The sequence below is a fragment of the Durio zibethinus genome, chromosome 10 (assembly GCF_047325235.1).
Source record: "Durio zibethinus cultivar Kanyao isolate XHJ-2024 chromosome 10, ASM4732523v1, whole genome shotgun sequence".
In the NCBI taxonomy this organism is placed as follows: domain Eukaryota; kingdom Viridiplantae; phylum Streptophyta; class Magnoliopsida; order Malvales; family Malvaceae; genus Durio; species Durio zibethinus.
Window position 1 is genome coordinate 19,946,287 of NC_143171.1, and position 27,711 is coordinate 19,973,997.

Here is a 27,711-nt window from a genome sequence, read left to right on the forward strand (position 1 = left end):
TTCACACAATATGCCCACCCCAAGTCACCAACAAATAGTAACTTATTATCAAGTGGAGATTGGCCAAAAATAATAGTAACAAGTAACAAATAACAAATAGAGCAACAGAATTGGCCTTCAATACCATGTTAGGCATACACAGTCCACACCAATTGGCAATAGGAGTTCCAACATAACATAGAGCCATAAAACTCTCTAACCTAACCAACATAGGATAACACCAAATAACATTTCATGGGGAAATGAAATGATGAGCAAAAAGAAAAAAAAAAGGAAAAAAAAGATGGAAGGTTCAATGTTACATACATTGTCAAATCATAAGGCATTTCTGTCTTGAAAAGTTTCAAAAGTTCTACTATTTGATGTCTCATAATTATGAGATTTTGAATGAAAGTTTAAACACTAGCAATTTAAAACAATACATAACAATGGACAAATCTAAAAATTCAAACTGAGAGAGAGAGAGAGAGAGAGAGAGAGAATTCAATTACACCTTTGTTATTTATAGAGAACAAACAATGAAATTATTTTTATTCACATAATTTAGTATAAAGAGTAATGAATCTAAAAAATTAATAAATAAAGTCCTTTGTCCTGACCTCCTGGAAAGCACACCACACAATGTTACCAAATCTGACTCTACAGAGGAAAGAGTCAAGAGTGCAACTTTGGTTGCAAATGAGACATAATTCTTAAGGTAAAGCCATCCTCTCATCAACACAATAGTTATCAGAACAGAGAAAGTACAGCAAGACAAGAGTGGATTCCAACATAGATCCAATAAGAAAGATCAATGAATGAAGATGAACTTATTCCTCGGGCTTTGAGAGTTATAAAGGTTTCAAGACCAGTATTCAAGTTCAGCTCTTACTTGTAGAAAGTCAAAGATCAAATCTTGACACTGAAAGGACACATCACCATGAACCAATCACCCAAACACCCAACATACTTGAAATCTTCAGTTAATGCCAGCCCCTTTTTTAAATGCCTGAACATGCTCAACCCTCTTACTTTGAGCCTCAGTTCTAGCTTTTGATGCTTTTAAGCTCCTATAAAGATTTTTATGGATCTTTTGATATTCACTCTTATACATCCATTTGTCAATATGCATGTTACACTCTTTCATATAACCAATTACCTCCTTCACTCTTTCAAAGTATCCACCTCGAAGAAAGTTCAGTAGCAAAAACTCATACAGATCACTACTTATGGGTAAATTCCTGCTATCCAAGGTCCCCTTCATGTCATCCCACAGAATGGTAATGTCACAATACATTTCTACTGAAGAATACCCATATACCAGCTATGCAAAAGTATGTTCAGCGGGTTGGATTTTTATGTCTTGCATTCTTCAGTATATCTTCAGTGCATCCCCCATCATTTTAGCCTTGGAAAAGAAGTAAAAAGAAGAGTTCAATTCATAAATTATAGGAGATATTGCCTTCTGCCCTCACTTATTTCTTGAACAAGACACTCAGCCTGACTTGGTTAACAAAAAGAAGATGATTCTTTATGCAAGGAGAACTTCTACCTACATTTTCTGGCACTTTTTTGGAGATAACAATCTTGTTGGACAAATTTACATCCAAACCAGCCTTCCTTATTTGTTTTAGCAGTACATTTACCTCCCCAGACTTATTTCTTTTATAATAGATTATCAGGAGTGCATATATGTACTAGAGCCCAAGGGATCACCAGAAGATTCCATGTCATCCACAATGTCATGGGCAATCTCCATCCAGCCTAATGAAATGTATGCGTCAATCACATCGAAAAAAAAACTTGATCCACCTAATGAACCTAACTCCCATTTTAAGCTAAGTAAAAACTTTGACAGCTCATAATCTTCTCATGCCTCTTGTATCCGTTAATGAGCTTGGCCAGAGGCCATGAAGAAGTTTCTTATCCCTATAAATAACAAGATGTGATTTACCTTCTGCTTGGGAGCAGAACTTGTTTGCACCAGCTCAGGCACAATTTGTATCTTCAGTCCATTCTTGAGATTTTGAGATCCAATCGGAACAAAACAAGGCCTCTGGCAATCCTTCCTAAGATCTCCAGTAGGATGAGACTCCCAAGATCTGTTCATGTCCAACACAAGTTGGGCAGCAACATCGATGTCATCAAACTTAAAATGCAGGCTTAACAAACACTCATAAAACTGCCTATAATGAGAAACAAAAGGCACTGGTGTAGGAGCAATATGATATTTAAATTTCTTCAACTCATCCCTCTGCCCATTCATTTCATGGATTTGAGCAATAATATTAATTGAGTGTGCATCAGCAACAACCCCAGTTTGAGACATCAATTCTATAATTTGTTGACTTTTGAGAGATGATGTAGATCTAACACATGCATCAAGCATAAAATTAAAGGTCATTGTATCAGGTCTCAGCAAGTTTGAGCAATGACTTTTCCCTGAACAAAATCTTATGTAATAGTCACAAATATGGACCAAGAAGAGATTGGATGCTGTACATGTCCCAACCTCTGTCTTCACCATATGCAGGAACACCAACCATAGTACATTCATTGGAGGTAGTATCTCCTTTTCCAGCATCAACCTAAGAATCATTGATGATGGAATGGACATCTGGACTATTGCTAAAGAGAGAACTAGCTTAGCCAAGATGTTAGGCTGAAGTTGATATGATTTATCTTGCAAGAATACCATAACCAAATCACAAGCTCTTTGTGGGGAATGATGGTTGGTCAAGTGGGACAGTTGAGTGATGAACCTACTAACAAGCAAAAGGTCAGGAAAACCATACAACCTTTTAAAATCATTGAAAGTTTCACATGCTTCATCCAGTTTGAGATCCTTCAAAGCATTTTCAAGCTTTGTCAACAAAACTGCACAGGAAGAACCTTCCCAACTTTGTCTTTCTAAACAGGTAAGAGGATGAAAACAATCGAGGTCTGCATATCATATCAGATGCTTGGAACCAACCAAAACCTTTGCTAAGGAAAACCCTTGTGTCACGATTTGAACTCAACCCCACAAGGAATTGCAAGAATGGCGACTAATGAAGCAAGGATTCGCCAGTAATTTCCTTGAAAAGTTTAGTGCCATTCAGATAAATGGTACTAACGTGCAACCTGCACCAAACTTGGATTAATTTTAATTTCTTAATGCATAAGAAGCAAAACAAAAGCCCAATATCCACACATTCACAATGTATGAGTGGAGAAAGCATTACAAAGAGCAAGACCTGGAAGTTTCAAAACAAAGTTCCAGCTAATCCTCCACTGGCATGATTTTATAACATCCAAATATTTAAAAAAATATATGAGAAATGCAAGAAACAACAAGAAAAATTAGCCCTGCAGATTTTCAATTAATCCTTTACTTGGTTGCAAGTGAAAAAAAAAAAAAGTCAAATTTTAGAGCTACAATGCTCCATTACTTGAAAGTAAACAAACAAACTGTTACTTTCCATGTACGAATTGAACTCCATAAAAACTGGATAATCAAATTGCAGAGAAAGAAAATAAAATAACTTTATAACATAAATAAAAAAGAAAAAAAACCAAAGAGAATCATTTCATGCCTTGAGTTTGGAACCACATGGAATCTTTGAAAAGGAAAACAGGAGAGATTAAAGAGTACAAAATGGAAAGTAGATTACCTGCAAAAATATCATTCAATCTTCAGTCTCTGGAGCCAGCCTGGACAATGTCCTTGTTAAGGATAATAAAATTGAGCAAGCCCAACTTTCACCGGGAAAGGGATTTGCAGGTTTCATAAACTGCAACCACCGGAGTGTTTTCTTTTTTTTTTTGAATGGAAAAGAACAAAAATAAATTGGAGTGTCCTCAGACGTGTCATGTTTCAAAAACGAAAGTTCGTACTATTAATTTTATTAATCTTGATTCTTTGCCAGACTTGCCGTAAGTCATCCGTTGCTTTTTTATATATTTCTAAATTTTTATATTTATTATTTTTAAAAAATAATATGACCTCTTTGCTCTTAATGATTAAAAAATATTTTTTATCTTTTTTTTTTAATTGGATAATTCAAAACCCTAAAAAATGATGAATAAATGTATCAACGTCACAGCCGATTTATTTTTCTTTTCTTAACTTAATTTTTTAGTTTTTATTTTTAAAAAATGTATATTTTAAATTTTATAAGAAAAAGAGGTTAGTGAACGAGTTACATTGCACTTTATTTAGCTTTTTTTTTTGTCTTTTTTATTAGATAAATGTTATAAGAAATAGAGTGAATGTAAGTAGAGATGATAAAATAATTTATTTTTGATAGATTTTAATTTGTTTTGATTCAATAGAAGCATTTTTTTAATCTAGATTGGATCAGTGTAGGGTGGTTTTTTTGAAAATCATGGTCAGATCAAAAATGGATTTAACGTGGTTCATCCCAGGATATATAAAAATTTATATTTTATTATTTATTTAATTTTATATTTATATATGCATTATATTAATATATTTATTATTTAATGAATTAATTTAATAAAAATACTAGAATTATATATAAGTAAGATATAATTTATATAAAAATTAATGTTTTATGAATATTATGTTAATTAAAATTATTGAATTAATATCTGATTAAGTCAAGTCGAATGCATGTTATATATATATATATATATGCATTAAGTGGAGGCTGTGTATAAAAGTAATAATAAATGACATCAAGTAAAAGTTGAAGTTGAAAGAGTCAATATCGAAAGAAGCTTAAACTTATCCAGATCTTATCCGTTGTCATCCTTAAATGGAGATGTCCATATGATTCCCATTTAATTTTTTTTTTTTTTTGCTTTGGCCATTTTTCTTCTTTTTTTTTTTGTGAACTTTTTTATTTTATTGTTTTTAATTACCTATTTTAGTATTTTTTTTTAATTATGTTTGCAAAGATCAACAGTCAATGAATGGTTCGTGTGAGATCTCATATTTAGTTTCCTTTTTGGTTCTTTCTTTTGTTTATGTTTTTAATTTTTTTAATTAGATAAATATCGTAAGAAAATTGGTCACTAGAGTTAGAGATGGCTAAAAAAAATTGTATTTGATGGAATTCGACCTGTCTCAATCCAATATAAGTGATTTTTTGTTTGAAGATTAGAAATGAGTCGGGGTCATGATGGCTTTTTTTCTTTTGAAATCAAAATTGGGTCAAAGGTGGGTTTAGGGTGCTTTACCCTGAGCTTCTTCATGATATATATAAAAATATATTTTATTATTTATTTAATTTTATATTTATATATTATATAATAAAATTATTATTTAATACTTAAATTTAATAAAAATATTAAATTTATATATAATTAAAAATATAATTTATATTCAAAAATAATATCCATAAAATAAATTTTGCAAGAAAAACTCATTATTACTAATGTCATGTGCTAACTCAATTTGCTTTTCATTTTTTTTTTTCATGTATCAAGTTTTGGTTTTTTTATTTTTTAATTAGATAAATTTTGAGGAAAAAAAAAAGGTCAATGAAAGTGCCTATATGGCACTCTATTTCACTTTTTTCTTTTTATTTTTTTTTTGTATTTTTTAATTAGATAAATTTTGTAATAAATGGGGTAGATAACTAGGGATGGCAAAACAATCTGTATCTGATGGATTTCGATCTATCTAGTTTGATAAGGGATAACTTTTTTAAAAAAAATTAGAATCTGATGCCGATAATTAATGATTGAGATATGGAGATTAATTGCAAACAGAAAAACTCACAAATAAAACAACTCACAATGATTTGAATAATGATAAATTATGATTATTGGATTAAAAGGGATAAAAGTTCACCACCAAGACTAGAAACTAAAGGATACAGAAACGTCACCTTAAGGATTCTAATCAAGGATACAAAACAATAAAAGTTCACAACTTTAAAAAATTCACCTGAGAGATACAGAACTTAAAAAATAATCTAGAAGATTGTTTAAGGATAAAGAAAACTCTATTCTTGCTTCTACCAAAGAATAATAGAAAATATATAGGCTAGAAACATCCCTTTAAGCATTGAAACTTTCATATTACATTGCTAGAATCATGCCTAAAATCATGATATTTGCATGTGAATATAATCTGTCAATTTACTTCTGTAGATTACATGATAATGAATTTGACTATAATCTCATATATATATTCATGCTTTTCTTTTTCAGCTAGTGTAAACATAATTTTTTTATTCCAGCACACCTTATTTTTATATTAATTGAGTGAATTTGGATCAAGGATAGGCCCATCTTATTTTTGGATAAGTCTGTCTTAATCTCAACCTAAGTTGTATGATGTGCAGACAATTCGATGTTAATCTCCTCTGGTTAGAAAAGACTTATCCTTGAGTTTGAACTAGTATTCTCGTCATGATAGGGTGACAAATAAGTAACATTGAAGGTGAAAGATACTTTATAAGTGTCAAAAAATTTTATCTTGTAGGTATTCTCCCCAATGCATTGGAGAATTAAATGAACCATCTGCTTTAGGTTGTAATTTGCCAAACTTTCATTGTGAAAACCTTTTTTTGTGCAAGTAATCCTACACCAAATATGTTCTTTAAACTTCATATGTCTTCGATACATGATTATTGCCCTTTTATATTTCTTTTTTTTTTTGTAAAATTCTAATTTTAACTTGTTCATGTAATCGTTTGATACCCTTAGTCATTTTTTTTATATCTCTATTAAATTATTGATTAGTAGGGAATGAAACTAAATCTAAAAGATTGATTAAATTCTTACCATATACCACTTCAAAAGGGCTACAACCAATGGTTTGATTTTGTAAGCGATTATAGGTAAAGTCTATTTAAGATAAAACAAGATCCCACTACTTGATTTTTTTCCTATGAAAAAAAGAACCAAACACCTCTTATTACCCTTGATTTCATTCTCTTTCTACAGCCAATATAACTTATATGATTGGGGGTGATCCACTACCTTAAGGCCTAATTTCTGCTCTATAAAGATAGAAACAATATTTTTAAAACTTTTACTATTAATTATAACATCGCATACCTTCTTATGGGTAGTGCACTGAATGTGGAACACGTTTTTACACAATCAATCTTTTTCCTTAGTAGGTGCGGTACTCAAACTATATTGTATGACTAAAGATGCTCCACAATCACCATAGATTTCCTTTTCTTCCTCTTCAAGGTTTTGAAACTTTTCAGCAAGCTCCTCTTTATTTTTCTCTAAGTCTTTCTCTACTAAAGTCACAATCTTTCTGTTTGAGTATTCTAAGGTAATATGTCCAAGCCTTTGACATTTAAAATACTTTTTGGTCAGCGCACTAGACTGAGACTTACTTGTTGAGGTTTTATCTTTCTTTCAAGGCTACTTTAGAATGGGCTTAAAAGGAACAACAGTTTTGGATGAGCTATCTTCATTGATATAACCTTCTAGAGACCCAAATCTTAAGTTGCTACCATAAGCCTCTTTTTTTTGTCTCTCCATATGAAGGGTAAGCTTGCATATATCATTAAAAGTCCAATAGGGTTGTAGCTACACCATATTAGTTATCTCAATCTTCAATTCTTCAATATACTGGGTAATAGTTTGCTCATTCTATTTCACCAATTCACATTTTAGCATGAGATGGTCAAACTTAGTCGTATACTCTTTCATTGAGAGATCTCTTTGCTTTAAGTTATAAAGCCTAAAGAAGATATCTTGTCGAAAGATGTTTAGGAGATACTTTTTCTTTAACTCTCTTTTCATCTTTTCCCAAGTTGTAATTTTTTTTTACTTTCTCTTTCACTTAGCTTCTTCAGATTTTCTCACCAAAAGGATCCATGCTTTCTAAATTTGATGGCCACTAGCTTTACCTTACGATATTCAGGGGTATCATGGTATTCAAATATACGTTTCATCGTGTGTAGCCAATCTAAGAATTTTTCAGGTTATATCTTTCCTTCGAACTTATGAATCTCTATCTTCAAATTAAATATGCTAGGTTAAAGTTGGTTTCTATATAGATAATCTCTAACCTACTATAGGTGAGATAAGGTGCTATCATTAGAATCAATGTTATTTTCATGGTATGGATTAGTTTTTCTTTTATCTTTTTTGTTTCTCATCGTTGCCTCTTTATCTCCTCCCTCTCTTCTTATATATGTAGCTGATGTTATACTTGAAGGATCTGTTACCGCATCTCCACTATAAAGGCATCCTTTAGGACAACATTGGTAGTTGATGTACTATTAGTGTTGGCTTCAACCTCTTCTGTTGGTGCTTGACGTGACAACCTATCATAGCTCTAATACTAATTTGATCCAGGGAATTGATGGTTGAAATATGAAGATTAACTGTAAATAAAAAAACTCACGAAGAAAATAACTCACAAAGATTTGAAAAATGATAGAATATGATTACTCGATTAAAAGGGATAAAAGTTCACCACCAAGGCTAGAAAATAAGGGATATAGAAGCACCACCCTAAGAATTTTAATCAATGATATAGAATAATAGAAGTTCACCACTCTAGGAAATCCACTTAAGAGATACGAACTTGAAGAACAATCTAGAATATTGCTTAAGGATAAAGAAAACTCTATTCTTGCTTCTACCGAAGAATAATAAAAAATATATAGGCTAGGAATATCCCTCAAAGCATGAAAACTTTCAAATTACATTGCTAGAATCGTGCCTAAAATCATGGGATTTGCATGCGAATATAATCTGCCCATTTACTCCTGTAGATTACATGATAATGAATTTGACTACAATCTCATCCATATTCATACTCTTTTTTTTAGCTAGTGAGAACATAATTTTTCTAGTCTAGCCCACCTTATTTTTGCATTTATTGAGTGAATTTGGATCAAGGATAGGTCCATCTTATTTTTGGATAAGTCTACTTTAGTCTCAACCCAAGTTGTATGATGTGTAGACACTCTGGTATCAAAATCGATTTAGGGAGGGTTTATTTTTTTAAAGAAACAAAGCTAGGTCGAAAACGAGCTTGGCGTGCTCGATCCCAATCTATCTTGGAGTATATATAAAAGTATATACTTAATTATTTATTTAATTTTATATTTATATATATATATTAATAAAATTATTATTTGATACCTTAATTTAAGATATTAACTTAATAAAATTACTACAATTATACAATTATGCCTTAAAATTCAAGCTGATTGATGCACATGGATTTTGGTGGTATCCTCTTTTAAAATATTATAGTTTCTTTGGTGTTGCTAATTATATTTTGAATTCATTTTGTATCAATTAATATGTAGTTTGGATAGCAATGACTGATGTTTGAATTTCAAACTTGACTTCTTTTTTTTCCTTTTCTTTTGACCCTTTTTTTTAATTAGATAAATTTTGAAACTAAATGAGCAAGTAGAAATGTTCACATAACAACCTTATTTGGCTCTATCTGCTTTTCCTTATTTGCTTGAACCTTTTTCCTTTTATTAAAACCACAGCAAAACACAAGCATACTTCTAAACTATATAATTAATCTTACTCACCTTAAAGTGTCATGTGACACTTCTTCACCTCCCCCCCCTTTTTTTTTTGCCTTTTTAGTTTTTTTTCTTTTTTTTAATTTTTTAATATTTAATAAATATTTTTTAAAATTTAAATTTTTTACAGTAAAACACATTTTATACTATTTTTTTTGTTTTTTATATTTACCTTTTTTTTTTTTACTAAATTTTTTTAGATTTTATTTTTCTATGTGAAACCCACTTGACACCAATTATATGCCACATATTTACTTTTTTTCTCTTTTTTTATTTTTTTTATATATTTAGTAACTTTTTTTTAGATTTTAAAATCTTTTTTTATGTGACTCACTTTTTTTTCTTTCCTTTTTTAGTTTAAACATCTTATTTCTATTTTTATTTATTTAATTAGATAAATTTTGCAACAAAAAACTAATAAATAATTTTTTGAAAAAACAATTAATGGAAGTATGAATGACAAAATAATCCATATGTGATTGGTTTTAATTTGTTTAGATCCAATAGATTTTTTTTTTTAATTTTGGGACCAAAATTGTAAAAATCTCAAAATAAGGGGAAACTGTTACTAATCTTTTTATCTATGTGTAATTAGTTACCGAAAAAATTTATCTTTTTAATAAAACTTTAAAATTAATTAAAATCTATTAAAAAGATAATTTTAGTGTACCAAAATCAAAGTGGGTTCAAGAGTATGGTTACGCATGAAAAAAGATTAACACCCCTATAACGCCCATTTTAAAAACTGTACCAATTAATTGTGTTATAATACATATCTAATATTGGCCTGACTCTAAAAAACATTACATCCCCAGTGAAATCGCCAAGCTATTGTAAAGATTTTGGTGATCACTAAATAAAAATTTTAAAAATCTCAAAACAAGAGAGAGTTGTCATTAATCTTTTTGTCTATATATAATTGGCTACCTAAAAAATTTATCTTTTTTAAAAAACTTTAAAATTAATTAAAATCTATTAAAAAAATTTTTTATCTACAAAAATTAAAGTAAGGTTCAGGAGTACAATTATCGTGGGGAAGAATTAACACCCCCACAATGCCTGTTTTAAAAATAGTACTAATTAATTATATGTTATCCTTTAATTTTGATAAAAAAAAGTCTTAATTTCAATATTTAAATATTAATTCCCTTAATTTTTTATTGCAACAAAAATCTTTTTTTCTTTTTTTAATAAAAAATCCATTGTTTGAAAAATAAATAAGAATCTTATATATTGAAAAATTTTAAAAAAATTTCAATACATTGATAATATTTAAAAGAACTTTCTAACCTAGTGATCTCTTAAGAATTACTACTTAGACTTCTCAAGAATTTCATCTCTGACGGTTCATATTTATTCTAAAAATTGATATTTCAACAAATATAATGAAAATTGTAAAATATGATACTCATAATTTAATTTAAACAATATTTTGTTTTCCTTTTTTTTAATAAAAAATCATCTTTTTAATTTTTAATAAAATGTTTATTGAAAATTATCCTAAATACTCCAATCCTTTCGTAGTATTTAAAAAAAATTTTCTCACCTAAATATTGTTTAGGAATATTACTCAAACTTATTTAGAATCTCATCATCGAAAATTAATTTTTTTTTAAAAATAATTTATGTAAATAATCATACATTATTATAACTTTATTCTTTAAAAAACAACTCATTTTTTATTTCTTATTACAATTATTTTTCATTTAAACAAAGTAAATGAAAATCTTTCTATATTGAATATATTTCTAAATACTTCAATTACTTTGGTAACAGTTTTCAAAAATATTCTCACCTAAAGATTTTAAAAAAATCATTATTTGAAATTTTGTAATATCTCATCCTTGGAAGATTTTTATTTTTTTACTTGTTTCTTTTTTTAACTATTTATTTTACACATTTAAAATTTAAGTATGCATAAATAAAAAAATATATAACTTAAATATATATAATTAAATTTTAAAAAGATTAAAAAAACCCAAAAGATTGATCGAAGCTTGGTCAACAATTTAGAGATGGCTTGATCTAGTTCAAGAGCAACTCATCGGCTGCTTCAACCGGTTTGGCCATAGTTTGAGGCTATTTTGGGGTGGTCTAATCAGTCCAATAACTGTTCGGTTGGACCGATTCAGGGATGGATCAGTTGTTGGTTGGGGATTGGTGGTGTGTAGCAACTTAGGTCAAGTTGGATGCACGAGCAGGTTGGCTAGGTTTTTTTTTTTTTTTTCAAATCTATAAAAGTTAAGGCTTTTTTATTTCATTTTATCTATCTTACAAAAAAAAAAAAATTTAACTACTCTCTAAAAACCAAATGCTCAACCACCCATTGTTTAAACTTCAGTACTAACTCGCCACTCCAACCATTGGCATTAGTTGGATCCTGAAAATCACCTAAAAAATCCTCTTATCCTCCTCGTTACTATTCCGACCGTGGTTTAGCACAAAACAACTTCAAAAAGCCTAGATTTGAGCCTAAAGCCGTTAATCTTTAAAGCTTAGGTAACTATCCTTCTCTGCACCAAAAGCCTTCATTTCAAACTATGTCCTTCTCTGCGTCCTAGCCTTCCTTCTTAATAAAAAAACAAACTCTAAAATCCATTCAAACTTCCCAAACTGAAACCTCCAAGACCTTTCCTTGTTCACGCATTTTTTTTACACTGTTATTCCCCACTCAGGGGGTGTGGCTTTATTTTTTTTTTTTGAATTTTTTGGTGTGTATGTAAATTTTTTTTGTTTGTTTTTTGGTGCCTATTGGCTTTTTGTTGCCGAGGAGGGCTAGTTCTAGTAGAGGTAGAAGAGGTAATGTTCAGTTGTGAGTGATAGCGTAGGCTTGGTTTTTGGTTGGGATGCTGGGGATTAGCTTGTGGCGGTGACCATAGTTTTTGGAATTTGTTATGGGTGGGCCTGTGGTAGCAGAAGGTGACTCGGTTGGGTTTAGGTCTGTTAAAGTGTTGAGAAATTTATTATGGTGGATTAAAAAGGTAATATGGGTGGTGGTGCTTTCGATTATGAAGGAGAAAACATGGTGAATTTTGGTTATAGAGGTTCGCCCATAGTCCCTCTTTTCTGTGAACTCTCTCATTTAAATCAAGAAGAATGACTTCTTTTTTTTATTGAAGATTTTAGCCTTCGTTACAGAATATAGCAATGGTTGCTACTATTGGAGAAATGTTCATGCTGGTTTTGGTGTTTAGAGTCAAAGGGTGAATTGGGAAGGTTAAAATGGGAGAGCTAAAATGGGCATGCAACTAGGAAAGGGGCTGGCATTTTGGTAGGTAAGATTGCCATGGCAGCCAACCCTTTCTTGCCTTTTTTTAAATAATTATTATTTTAATTGCCATTAATTTAATTAATTTTGATAAAATGATATTGGGCTTTAAAATTAATTTAGGCTTGGAATTGAACTTTGGACTTCTATTGGGTTTTCAAGTTCAAGTGATCAAATCTTGAATCAATCCAAAATTAAACTTAATTAGACCTAAGCCCATTAGCCATGCAAAATGATCCCAAAAATAATTAGTCTAAAATTAGTCCAAATAAGCTCAATCCAATTTAAACGTTTTAATTGGCCCAAATTCAAAGTGTGCAAATAAAGCATAAAATTGAACAAATTTGAATTGATTTAGATAAAATTAGATATTTTATAGGTATACATAAATATATATTTTATTATTCATTTAATTTTATATTATATATGTGTATTGTACTAACAAAATTATTATGTAATACTTTAATTTAATAAATTCATGTACCATTTCCATTTTGCTTTATTTTCTTTTCTTTTTCCCATTATTTTCTTTATTTTTTTACAAAAAGTTTTTGACTTTTTAATTAGATAAATTTTATAAACAAAGTTAATGAATATAAGGAAAACAAAATAATTCACATTCCATAGGATTGGATTTTCATGGTCTAATATGTACAGATTATAAAAAAAAAAAATGAGGATTGAATCAAGGTCTTTTCTTCTTAAAATAGGTATCCTGTTGAGGGCGTCTTTAGGGTTATCTATGTTGTCCTAAGTGTGTGTGTGTGTGTGTATATATATATATATATATATAATTTATACAATAAAAATAAAAACCAAAAAAGGTTTTTAAATTAGAAAAAGAAAAAAAAGAATATATGCTAGACAAAATTTTTTTTTTAATATAAAACATAATTAATAAAAAAAATAAAAAAAGCAAATACGTGGCATATTTTTTATATTAAATGGGTTCCACATAAATAAAAACTAATAAATTGATGTCACATTAAATTAATTTTGTGAAAAGAATAAAGCTAATTAAGGTGTCATTGTGGCACTATGATTTGGTTTTTTTCTCTTTCACCTTTTTTGTATTTTTTTATTAGATAAATTTGCAACAAAAGTTTACAATTGATAGAGATGCTAAAATAATATGTATCTAATGGATTTGGATCAATTTTGATTCAATAGGGACCAATTTTTTTAAAATAAGGATCGAGTTGGGACAAATCGAATTTTTTATGATAAACAAGATTAGTGTGAAAGCATGTTTAAAGTGATTCGTCTTAATGCATTTTGGGATATATATAAAAATATATATTTTATTATTAATTTAACTCTGTATTTATATATGTTTTATATTAATAAAGTAATTATTTGATACTTTAATTTAATAAATTAATATTTTAAACTCAATGTGGGTGCCCATGTGGCACCTTCTATAAGCTTCTTTTTAATTTTTTTAATTTTTAATTTTTAATTTTTCTTTTTTTTGTTTTGTCCTTTTTTACTTTTTCAATTTTTTTATTTTAGGTTTTTATTTTCTTATTAAATAAATTTTGTAAGAACATGAGGTCAATTAAAATATCCATATATTTTCATTTATTTTTTTAGCTTTAGACTTTTTTTTGTCATTAAGTAAATTTTGTAACAAAATTATTGGTAAATAAGAATGGCAAAAAAAAAAATCTTACTCGTGACAATGTGTGGATATCCACCTAGTATATATTAATATTTGTAGCAGTGGATGATTTAAATTTTAAATTTTTAAGTTTTTAATATTATAAAATAGAAATATTTGACATTTGACATCTTTTATTTTATTACTTATTAATAGTTATAACAATTCATAAAAAAAATGAATATTTGTTTAAACATGAATATTTTATTATAATAACAAAAAATTTTAAATATTTTTTCTAACATCATAAAGAATAGCAAATAACTTTAAAATTATTAAAAAAATTTTATGATTATAATTATAATTTTTTATTTTACAATAAGTTATTGAAAATAAAAAAAAAAATTATGCTACGTAATGATCATCATAGCAACCATAATTACATAATAGCAATAAATACAATGCGATTGAAAATGCCACCACTACCTTTAATTTAAATCATGGCTGAAAGATGGACGAGGTCTTGGTTTAAGGGTTTTGAAGATTTTAACCTTGCTTTATTAGTAAAACAATGGTGGAGGTTGGCTCATAAAACTCTATGCTTTATAGCATGATTTTCTTATGCATGCTAGGTTGGGTTACAATCCATCTTTCTTATGGCATAGTTTATTGGAGGGAAAAGAGGTGGTTAAGTTGGGCTATATATGGAGGGTTGGAGATGGGATGAAAATAGATGCTTGGAAGTTTGAGGGATAATGGATTAAAAAACCCAAATCCACTTAGATATCAAGCTGCTTTACAAATTGATCAATAACCCACGCTTTTGCCAATAGCTAAGTTAACTAAAATGGGTTTGGCAGGCACATGTAATTTTTAAGGTGAAGTTGTTCATGTGGAGGCTTTTTCATGGGATTTTACCTACAATAGTAGCTTTATCCTATAGGGAGTGCAGGTTAAGGTTTTATGTGCTGTGTATGTGTTCTTTGAGTGTCCATTTAGCAAGGCTATTTGGATAGTTGGCTATCCATGGATGGAGTCTTTCTTAGAGAATTGGTTGGCTTTCACAGATTTTTGGAAATATTTTTGTGATCATGCTCAAAGCTTGGCAGTCCTTGACTATTGTCATATCTATGTTGGTTGATATATTTGGAAGAACATGAATCAATGTTTTGATGATAGCAATAGTGTTACATAATTTCTGTTAGTTTAATATCAACCAAAATGGCGAGACAGCTCCATATGGTGCAAATGCAAGATAGGGTTTTGCAAGGCGGAGTGATACCACCAACCACATGTAGGTTGGCCTCAATGATTTAAATAATGGTGCTATAGCGGAATAATGACTGTGAAACTATGGTAGTGCCACACCCACCACCGTTGTCAAAGAAATTATGGATGAAAAATTTAATCACACTCAAAACGGTGTGTAATGACCATTGAAAAATAGCATAAGGGGAATAGCGGCAATAACGGTCTATTATTGTTGCTATCCCTTCTTTTTTTATTAGTACAAATTAAAAAAGAACTTTTAAGATAACCTACTAAGATTCTCAAAAATCAGAATAAAACAACTAAGACTGCAAAAGCAAAAGTAAAAACAAAAGCCAAAAGAAAAGATAACTTAGTCTCATGTAGTCATATTTTCAGTTTCAACTTTTAAAATCTGTCTAAAAAAACTTAAAAAACAATACCAACCAGTTAATCGACAGCTACCCAAATTTAAATCAACCTCAAATCTTTAATCAACAATAAAATAAAAGAAGGTAAGAAAAAATTAAATTACTTATTTTTTTTTTTGTAAAATTTTTGTAGAATAATATTGATCTTTGTGTTTGAAAGAATCTGAGTGAGAGATACGAGGGTATGCAAGAGAGAGTGATGCAAAAAAAAAAGAAGAAGAAGACTTGAATAAGGTTGGTTGAGTTGATTTGAGGGAAGGTCGAGTCGATGCCATGAAAAAGTTTAAAGAGGAACCAGAGGAAATTTTGGGGAAACTTTGGGGGGTTGTTTTAGAGTGAATCGTGGAGTGAGTGAAAAGGGGCTATTGAGTCTTATCTCAGAGTGGGGTGGGGTGAAGTGCATTGGGGGGTAAGGTGAGTGAGGTGGGTAAGTGGGTAGTTTTTATTTAATTTTATAATTAATTTTATTAAAATATAAATTTAAAAATTTTTAATTTTTAATTTTTTTAGATAAAATTTAGTTAATGGGATTGAGATTTTATAATTAAAAAAATTAAGAGATTAATAATTTAATATAATATATATAGGGATTTTAGATGAAAAATTTTAATAAATTTTTTTATAAGTTAGATGAAAATAATTAAAATTAAATATTATATTTTAATTTTGTTATTTATTAATTTATAATTTTATATTTGAAATTTAATAATTTTTTTGTTGTTTTGGTATTTATATTGTTGTCAATTCTTTTACTATTAAATTAATTCTTATTAATTTATTTTTATTTTGGTGTAATTATTAAATATTCTATTTATTATATAATATATTCAAAGTAATTTGTGATAAAAAAATTTTTTACATCAATAAGTGTTTCAAAAAGATTAAATTATTTAATAAATTTAACGTTTTATGATCTATTACTTTTAAGATTAAAAATTAAAAATTACAAAATTTAACATAGATTCAATTTTAATGATGGAATAAGTAACATTAATATTTCTAAATATAAGTTTATTTTGTTTTTATACAAAATAGCAAGCATGCCACTACGTTATTTAATTTTGTAATTAATTTTATTAAAATATAAATTTAAAAATTTGTAATTTTTAAAATTTTTTTAGATAAAATTTAGATAAAAGGATTTAGAAGTTATAATTGAAAACAAGTAAGAGATTAATAATTTAATATGATATATATAGGGATTTTAGATGAAAAATTTTAATAAAATTTTTTTTTGTATAAGTTAGATGAAAAATAATGAAAATTAAATGTTATATTTTGATTTTTTGATTTATTAATTTATAATTTTATATTTGAAATTTAATAATTTTTTTTTGTTGTTTTGGTATTTATAATCAATTCTTTTGCTATTAAATTAATTATTATTAATTTATTTTTATTTTTGTGTAATTATTGAAGATTATATTTATTATATAATATATTAAATGTAATTTGTGATAAAAATTTTTTTACATCAATTAGTATATCAAAAAGATTAAGTTACTTAATGAATTTAGCATTTTATGATATATTACTTTTAATATTAAAAACTAAAAATTAAAAAATTTAACGTAGATTTAATTTTTAATAATGGAATAAGTAACATTAATATTTCTAAATATAAATTTATTTTGTTTTTATACAAAATAGCAAGCATGCCATCATGTGAAGAGTTCTCGAGTAAAAAAGTAGAGGGTACACCAAGTGATGATATAGGTTGACATTTTGGAACACTTGTGCCAAATATAAAAGGAAATGTTTTATGCAAAATTTGTGATAAAGTTGTAAAAGGAGGAATAACACGTTTCAAGGAACACATTGCTTATAAAACTGGCAATGTTGCACCATGGCCCAACATCACTATTATGTTATGTTTTTATAATTCCTTTGAAAATATTATTGTTAATTTCTTAATAAGAATTATAAAATTACATATGCAATTGATTTTTCTTTTTTTCTTAACTATATTATTAATTGGTATGATAAGAGACAGTATGATAAAACTTCTTCAAGAAAGCAAATCAAAGAAAGTTGAGAACAAAAGGAGAAATGATGAATTCTTATCATAATTAAAAATGAAGACTATGACTATAAAGATTTTATTTATGAAGACATCGCTACTAGACAAACCATGCGAGATAGTATTCAATCACAACATGAGTGGCACAAAAGATAAGAATTCAAACAAAGAATTGGTGGTTGGAGCAACATACATGAAGAGGGATAAAACTTTCATGGCTCAGTTGTTGAATATTTTAAGGAAAGAATAAGGAAATCAACTCCAAGTGGTTTGAATTTTCATTAAGAGGACCTATACCTAAATTAGTTAGAAGTATGTGTTCAAAGTAACCAAAAATAAATGATTCATTTTTAAAGTCATTAAGAAGGAAGATGGGTGAATCGGTATCAAAATTTTTGATATATGATTGACTTTTTTTTCAGTTAGCAAACTCTTTGGGGTTGCATAATTTGATTTCTATGGCAACAAAAATTGGCCAATATGTGAAACCTCTAACAACTTATGAGGCTCAGATGTGTATTTAGAGTTTGAGTATCAACAAATTCATGAATAGATTAATGGATTAAAAGCTTATAGGAATGAATTGGGTGCCACTTTGATGTGTGATGGTTGGACCAATAGTTTGAATTAAATGCATATCATTAATTTTCTCATTTACTGTAGTAAGGACCATTTTTTGAAAATCTATAGATGTCTCAAGTGTTTATAGTAGAGATGTAAACTTTTGCTATAGATTATTGGATGAAGCTGTGGAAGAAATTGGAAAAAAATACATTGTTCAAATAGTCATTAATAATGAGGTAGCACTTAAGGTTACAAGAAAAACACTAATGGAGAAGAGACAATATTTGTATTAGATAGCATGTTCAGCTCATTGTATGGACTTGTGCCTTAAGGATATTGGCAAGAAAAAAAATATGACAAAGGTTTTGGATGATGCAAAAAAAGTGACTTATTTTACATACAATCACATTTGGACTGTTAATTTGATGAAAAAATATATACAAGAGAAACAAATACTCCATCCTACTCTTACTCGATTTGCCACTCATTTCATACAGTTAGAAGAAATAATAAAGCAAAAGCAAGGTTTGAGAGATACGTTCAATTCAAAGGTTAGTACTTAGCAATTAGTACAACTATTTAAATCTAGCATCTTTTTATGATATCATTGTTTAAAATACTAATCTAAAGTATATTAATCTAAAAATCTATTGATAAATATATAAGAATTTAAAGAATCAAAATAGGGCCAACAAAAATCAGGGCCTGCTTATGAAGCCAAAAAAATCATTTTAGAAAAAGATTTTTGAAGAAAAGCAAGCGATATAATAAAAGTTTATGAGCCTTTGGTAAAAGCGGTGCACCTTGTAGATGGTGATGAAAAACCAACAATGAGATTTATTTGCGAGGCTATGGATAGAGGTAAACAAGCAATTCAACAAAATTGTTGTTATTCTGTTGAATATGAAAAGATTATTGATAATAAATGGAGTTTCATACATTCTGACTTACATTCAGCTAGTAAGTAAACCAAGAATATATATTGTATTTTAAAAGAATATATTTATTTTTTATTACTTTAATATAATATTATTATGAATTATGTTTAGGTTACTATCTATATCCATAATTTCAATTCGGAGTGGAGCATTTTGCAAATGTACTTAAAGAAATATTAGATGGTACAAGAGCAATTATTGAAAGATTAGAACCTTATATAAATACTCAAATTAGAATGATTAATCAAGTTAGTATTTAATACTACTTCAAAACTTTAACATTTATTTTATGTATTAAAAATAGAATTATTTTTTATTTACTCATTTATTATTGTATTTTCAATTGATGTAATTGCTATTATTTTGAGACAAGCATAAAACATTTGGTACTCTACAGGCACAAAGAGCTTGGAAGCAAATGAATCTAGGAAATTAGTAAATTAACTAATTATAATTAATTTATATTATTTAATTAAATAACACATTCAAATTTAATTTAAATAATTTTATACAACAGAGTTGTGAATGATATATGGCACTTGTGTGCTTGAATTACAAAAATTAGAAATCAAAGTGCTTAGTCAAACAACATTTGCAACAAATTGTGAACGTAATTGGAGCACATTTAGCTATATTCACACCAAAGCAAGAAACATATTGAAGTTTGAAAAACTTTAGAAACTTATATATACCTATTACAACATGAGGCTGAAGATGAAACATCAAAAAAGAATGGGCATTGATGAGATATATAATTGTTTTAATCATATTAGCCTTGACCATTTTTTGAAGATGATGATCCACTAACAGAATGGTTGCAAGAGAAACAAAATCTTCTATTAGATGCTCAAAACTCTAATTGGTTGCTTGCAAATAATTTTGATAATAAAATGAATGTTGAACAATCATGCCAAACTCAAGAAAGGAATGTATCTCATTCAAGTTCAAGTCCAACACCAAGTCAGAGTGATAATGGTAGGGGTTTAAGTCCAGATTATGGTGATGGTGATGGTGATAGTGCAAATTTTGGTGGTAATATGGATGCAAATCAACCTTACAGCCCACTTGGAAGATAACTTGGGCTTGTTACTAGTGGTGAACTTTTCATTAACATGGCAGAATATGAAGTAAATCCATTTGCTGAATCTAATAGGGGTCAAAGTGCACATACAGCTCGATCAAAAGAAAAAGCCTAGAAGCACCACTATGATATTTCTAAAGGTTCTCCATCTTCAAGTAGGAGACTAAATTCTAGTAACTTTAAGTATAGTAAATCATCTGCTAGTACTTAAGGATGCTACTATCCACCTAAACAACCTAATTTTCAACCTTTTTATGGGTATCCACCTGTATATGGTTATTATCTACCACAAATAAATCCTCCACCTCAAATGTATCGTTTACCAAAAATATATCCCCCACCACAAATGTATCATCCTCAAATATATCTTTCATCTCAAATGCATTAAGAACAAAGGTCAGGGATGGAGTCAATTTGACTCTTAAAGTGAAAATAGAGAATTTGATCCTCCTTGTCATTCTACTATGTGGTAAATTTTAAAAATATATATATATATATCAATAGTTATAGTTGATAAATTTTAAAATTATTATATTTTTAAATTTGTAATTTTATTAAATATAGATGCTTACTATTTAACATATTATGGTTTTTAAATATCTTGATTTGTCTAGAATTAATATTTAATATGAACTTGGCTTAAGCAAAAATTTTGTTGCTAAACCAAATATGAATGTTGTATTATAATCTAACTAAAATTATGAATAATTTTTTTAGAAAATAAAAAATATAGTATCATAAACTATTTTAAAAATCATTAAGTAAGAGTTTTTATGATTATAATTATAATTATTACATTTTATAACAAATTGTGTAAAATTTTAAAAAAATCATGACGTTGATGACCTCGATGATTGCAATGATCTCCGTTATATCCAAAAATGCGATAAATGCGATATGATCGAAAACGTGACAGTAACCACTATTTAAATCCCTAGTTGGCCATTCTTGAAGAGTAGTCAAAATAAATGTAGATGTAGCATTTCGATTGGAGAATAATATGGCAAAGTTGAGAACGGTGGTGTGAGACCCTGAAGTTAAAGTCATTTTTCATGTTAGTTGTTTCTAAAGCAGCCCAAATAGAAAGTCATCCTCTTCATGCAAAAAATGGCTTTCAAATCGCTATTGCCAAGATCTTTAAGAAAGTTAGAGCTATTAGGGATAGTGGATTAGTTTGGGATATATTAGACTTAGCGTAGACTAGTGCTATTCCCCAATAAGACCTCAATTTACTTGCCATACAAAAATGTTTTAGTACAAAGAATGTTACAGCTTGAGAATGAAAAGAAGTTATAGGTACTAAAATTTAAACTTTAGATTTATAGGATGCCACTTCTTAAAAATGACTTTATAAACCAGCTATTTTAAGCTTCAACTTCAAGTTTGCGATATAAAATTTTTGCTTGCCAATGAAACCATGCTATTTTTTCTGTAAATTCATTTAAAACACTTGAAAAGATCCCTAAACAAAAATGCAAGTATACAACTTAAGCTATGATTCTAGCTTTTATCAATACTATACTTTTCATTCCCATAAAAACAAAAGTATATATATAAAAATTCAGAGAATTAGTTTTAATCCTAATGTCTTGTCTTCCTTGTTACTTTCCGTGCCTCTCTTCCCATGCCATCTTCACCCTATCTCTTAGATTTCTAATTTTTTGGTGTTAGTATTTGTCTTTTCTTTTGTTTGGTTTTGTTTTTTATTTTTCATAGAGATCAATTATAAGGAAGATGACTTCAGTGAGAAAACTTTGAGTGAGGCTCAGAGGAAAATGCATGATCAAGATTTTGCTTCTTTTTTTTCTTCTTCAATTTTCTTTGATGGAAAGACAGAGACCAAATTCGAGAAACTTGAGGTGTCGCCCAAGAATAATATTGTTTGTAGTAGAGCTCATGGCTAAGGTCAAAGCTACCTATTTTATAGCCAAGAATTCAACTCTGGCAAGGCCTTGGATGATCGTATTCAGATTCACAAAAAAACCAAACCTGATAAGTTAGTAGTTGAATTTTTCATCATCATGACTTAGAAAGAGAAAAGTGATAATACTTGTTGTATTTGCAAGGAGAATTACATATCATGATATGTTTTTTGTAGACATATGAAGAATTTAAGAGGGATTGGAAGGGTATTCGACCTTCGAATTCTGACAAAACTGCATCTGAGTTTGAAGTACTACTTAACTAAACCAATATAAGCCATCTAAAGTTTTGCTAAATTACATATCCAATTGGTTAGTGACTGGAAAGAGAGGCCGAAAAGCTACAATTAAAAAGAATTTTGGTATTGTTAGAACATGAGTTCAAAAAATTGAGGAAGGGTTTTAAAGTGTATAATAGTGCCACATTCTTTAAGATTTTATTTGATTCATCACTTGATTAATTGGTATGTAAAAAGGTTATTGGTGAATAAATCTTGAATATAAAATGAAACCTAATGATCAATGGTATTTTGCATTGATAAAATCAATCTATTGAATATTCATCAATATAAAAATAAAATTATTTGATTTGACTATAAAAAATTTGTGGAGCTTTTCTAGCTTTTGTTCTAAGTATAAATTTTTTTGTAAGTTGTTTTTTTATATCTTGCAAAAATCAATGGAGCTTTATTTATAATAACATAGATGTCTTTTTGTATAAACATATATGTCTATAAAGAAATCTATTTATTTAGATATAACTTTTTGTAAGACACAACTTTTAGTAAATAATTATGTCTTTTAAAGAAATATAATCTTTCACTATCACATGCAATTCATGTGATTTATTATTTTGAACACATTTCAACAATCCTCTACTATTTTCAAAATAAACCAAATCTTTGATAATTCTAAAAATCGTTTACATAAATGAAGGTATTTTTTATTTACACATTTATTTAGCGAAAGTAAGTTAAAGTTAATCGAAATTGCATGGTAAATTATGCTTTGAACTATCACGATTCAGTTGTAACTTGGTTAGGGTTTTAAAAATTAAGAAGAGAATAGAGGAGAATCTAAAAAACTAAAGAAATAATAGAAAAGAATTGAGGAGACTAAGAAGAGAATATAGAGGGATTCAGAGGAGAAATTATCTTTCCATTCTTGAAAATCAGTTACAGCCATAAATTATTTAAATAAAAATATTATGGAACTTTCATGTAAACTATAAAAAATACAAATTTACAGAGTATTACTAGCCAATAAATTAATAACTGACCCCAACCCTAATATATTAATAACGGACATCACTATCTTCAGCCATAGTTTTACTCATGCCGCTATTGCTCTTTTCTATCAAGTTCATTAGAATACCTTCCCTTTCACCACATCATTGTCTCAAAGGATCAAAATCTGAAAACTGTGACTTCAATATTATATAGTCTTCCCAAGTTGCGTTATCAAGCCTTAAATTCTACCATACTACCAGTAGTTGGGTGATAGCCATATTGTGTCTCTTAACCATTCATTTATCAATCACAGCAACAAGATATACAAGCGGTTGTCCATCCTCATTAGTTGCTGATGGAGCTAGGCTAGGAACTATCTTATTTCTTAACTTTTTTTTTAACAAATTGACATGAAACACTAGATAAAGCTTAGAAGTAAGAGGTAACTGCAATTTATAAGCAACTAAACCAATTTTGGCTAATATAGGATAAGGATCATAATATCTGGATGAAAGTTTAAACTCTTTTGAAATGCCAAAAATGTTTGTTTGTAGGGCTAGAGTTTTAAATATATTTCATCTCCCACCTGAAACTTTCTTTCAATTTTTTTCTATAAGCATACAATTTCATCCTCTATTGAGCTTTATTTAACTGATTAACCATTAACCTACTGACTTGTTCTCTATCTTTCAGTAATTCTTCCACATTCACTATTTTTGCTTGACTACTTGCATCCCATGCTAAGGTTGGTGGTTTATAACCATACAAAGCCTGGAATGAAGACATTCACAGAAAAATGTGATAACTTGTATTATACCACCATTCGGCTAACGATAGCCATCAAACCTAACTTTTAGGCTTGAAAAAAAACATAAATTACAAATACTACTTCAAACATTGATTGACCTTCTTATTTTGCCCATCAGATTCTGGGTGATAAGTTATATTCAGATGAACTATGGCTCCTAATAATTTCATCAACTTTTGCTAAAATAGACTAATGAAGACTGGATCCCTGTCAGAAATAACAATTCTAGAAGTTCCATGTAGTTTATGAACTTAGCTGAGATATATTTTAGCTACTTCCATAGTTGTAAAAGGATGGGAGAAAGGAAAAAAATGACTATACTTAGTGAATTTATCCACTATCACCACAATACAGCTAAATTTTTTAGATAAAGGCAACCTTACAACAAAATCCATACTAATTACATCCTAGACTTGCTATGGTATAGGAATTGGCTGTAAAAGACTAGGATAAGGAACATGCTCATTTTTGTTCCTTAGACAGGTATCACACTGTTGGATATACTCATGGACTTGTTTTTTATCCAGGCTAATAAAAATTTAATTTAAGTCTAAGGTAGGTGGTTTGAATTCTTGAATGCCACAATGAGGTGAATCATGCAAGGCTTATAAAATTTTTTCCCTTAACTGTCTATTATTACCTTCTTACACTTTTTCTTTAAATCTTAAAACTCTAATATTGAATGAATAGTAAAAATTATCAAGAGGATGGATGATAGAAGCCTTAATTTACTCATGTGCTAGTGTATCACCATTATTGCTATACTCGATTTGTATCACCTACTCTGGTATAAATGTAATAGATTGCAAGCTACAACTTTGTGCTTCCTCCTCATGTTGCCTAAATAGGGCATCTGCTGCTATATTCATCTTGCCTTTCTTACTATATAAAGTAATCCAGCCCAAGTAATTTGGTTAGACCTTTTTTTTTTAATAGTGGTGGTCAACTTCTACTCAAGCAAATGTTTTAAGGCTTCATGATTTGTGTTGATAATGATTGTCCTTCCAAGTAGTGTCTCTATTTTGTTACTACCATTTGTATGACTAGATACTCTTTTTCATAAATAGAAAGCTCTCTGCGTCTATTACCTAGAGCCTTGCTTAAGTAAGCTATTGGCTTTCCATCTTGGGATAAAATAGCTCCAATCCCATTATTGCTAGCATCAATTTCTAATAAAAAAGGTTTATTAAAATCAAGCAATGCTAGGATAAAAGTAAAACGCATGGCCTCTTTGAGTCGATTGAAAGCTGATATTGCTATAGGTGTCGACTTGAACCCATTATTTTTAAGCATATCTATAAGTGGCTTACTAATCTCCCCATAGCTTTTTATGAACTTTTTGTAATATCTAATCAATCCAAGAAATCCCCTCAAAGACTTAAGGCTCTTAGGTTATAGCCATTTTTTCATTGCTTTATATCTTAGCATGATCTATAGATACCCCTTCAATTGATATGAAATGCCTCAAATATTCAACCTATCTTTGACCAAAAAACACTTACTTTTTTTTGCACATAGTGTGTTCTTTCTTAGTATTACAAATACAATGTTTAAATATTCTATATGTTCTCTCAAGTTATAACTATAGACAAGATTAGCATCACAAAATACCAGCATAATTTTTTTTAAATAAGGAGCAAATATATCATTCATGAGAGACTGAAAGGTTACAGATGCGTTGGTAAGTCCAAATGGCATTACCTTAAATTCGTAATGTCCTTGATAAGTTTTGAAGGTTGTCTTATGAATGTCATCTTCTTTCACTTTTTTCTGTCAGTATCCAGATCTGAGGTCTACTTTTTAGAAGTAATGGGCTCCTTTCAGCTTATCTAGAAAATCTTTCATTATAGGTATAGGGAATTTATTTTTTACTGTTGCTACATTTAATTATCTATAGTCAATACACATCATCCAGGTGCCATCCCTTTTTTTAACTAACAAACATGGAGAAGCAAAGTGGCTCTTGCTGCTTTGTACGATAGAAAAAGGTAACATTTTCTACTATTTGCCTTTTAATCTCATTCTTTTGATAATGGTTGAATCTGTGGGATTTTAGGTTAACAAGTTAAGAGTTTGGTTTCAAGGGTATGTTATGATCTTGCACTCTCTTTAGTGGTAACTTGTAGGCTCCTTCAATATGTCATTGTAAAAAGCTATTATCGACTCAAGCACGACCAGTGTTTTCACATGATCACACTTCTCACTGATCATGAACATTTCCCCCAACATCTCAAGATCCTTGTAGGCCAGCTTCTATAATTTATCTTCAAAAATAAGCTCTAGGCTAGCTTTATTGGGACCACCTTTTAATGTAACTTTTTGTTTTTCTTTTTTGAAACTTATTGACATGTCATTGAAATTAAATATAAAAATACTATATTTCCTTATCCAATCAACTCTAAGCACCATGTCACTATCTCTTAGTGCCAAAACTCTTAGATCATGAGTAAATTTATGCCCTTGCATTATCCATTCAAGTTGTTTACATTTGGCTATACTATACAACATCTCACCATTAGCCATAGTTATAGCAAAGGATTAGTACATGTCAACTTTACCCAATCTTTAACCAATCTGTAAGTTATAAAAATGTGAGTACTTCTGCTATTTATAAGTATATTCGAAGGTTTTCCCTTCACATTCCCTTGTATCCTTAGCGTATTGTACCTAGTGCTACCTGTTAGAGCATTAATAAAGATTTTTAAATTACGATCCATTTGGTTTACTTCATTATGGATATCCTGACTATTGTCAATTGATTTTTCATAATATTTCTTTTCTTCTAAAAATTCCTCCACCATGATGGAGTTCAATTGTTTATTCTTGCAAATGTGGCTAAGAAAGAATTTTTCACCATATTTAAAGTACAAGTTATGCAATCTTCTTACTCCAAGAGAGTTTACTTCTATATAGTTGATGTTGTATTAGGGTTGACTTTTTGTGGTAAGGACCAAGGGTTATAAGCGTTCTTGAAATGAGTATAGGTGTTATTGGTGGAATTGGGTTTAGTAAGTGATCTGTTTCTTTTGTATTCAACTTCCAAAGCTAGCTGGTGTAACTTCACTTGCCTATAGGCTATTGCCAAAATCTGAGGCTTGCTAGCCTTAACTCTTGGTTTGAAATCTTTTTTTGTGTCACTTATAAAATTAG

At 28.9% G+C, this 27,711-nt stretch overlaps 1 pseudogene; it reads right to left on the reverse strand.

Annotated features, from left to right (window-relative positions):
* Positions 1–477: 477 nt before the first annotated feature.
* LOC111292529 (pentatricopeptide repeat-containing protein At4g17616 pseudogene) lies at positions 478–3,076 on the reverse strand (annotated as a pseudogene).
* Positions 3,077–27,711: the final 24,635 nt, after the last annotated feature.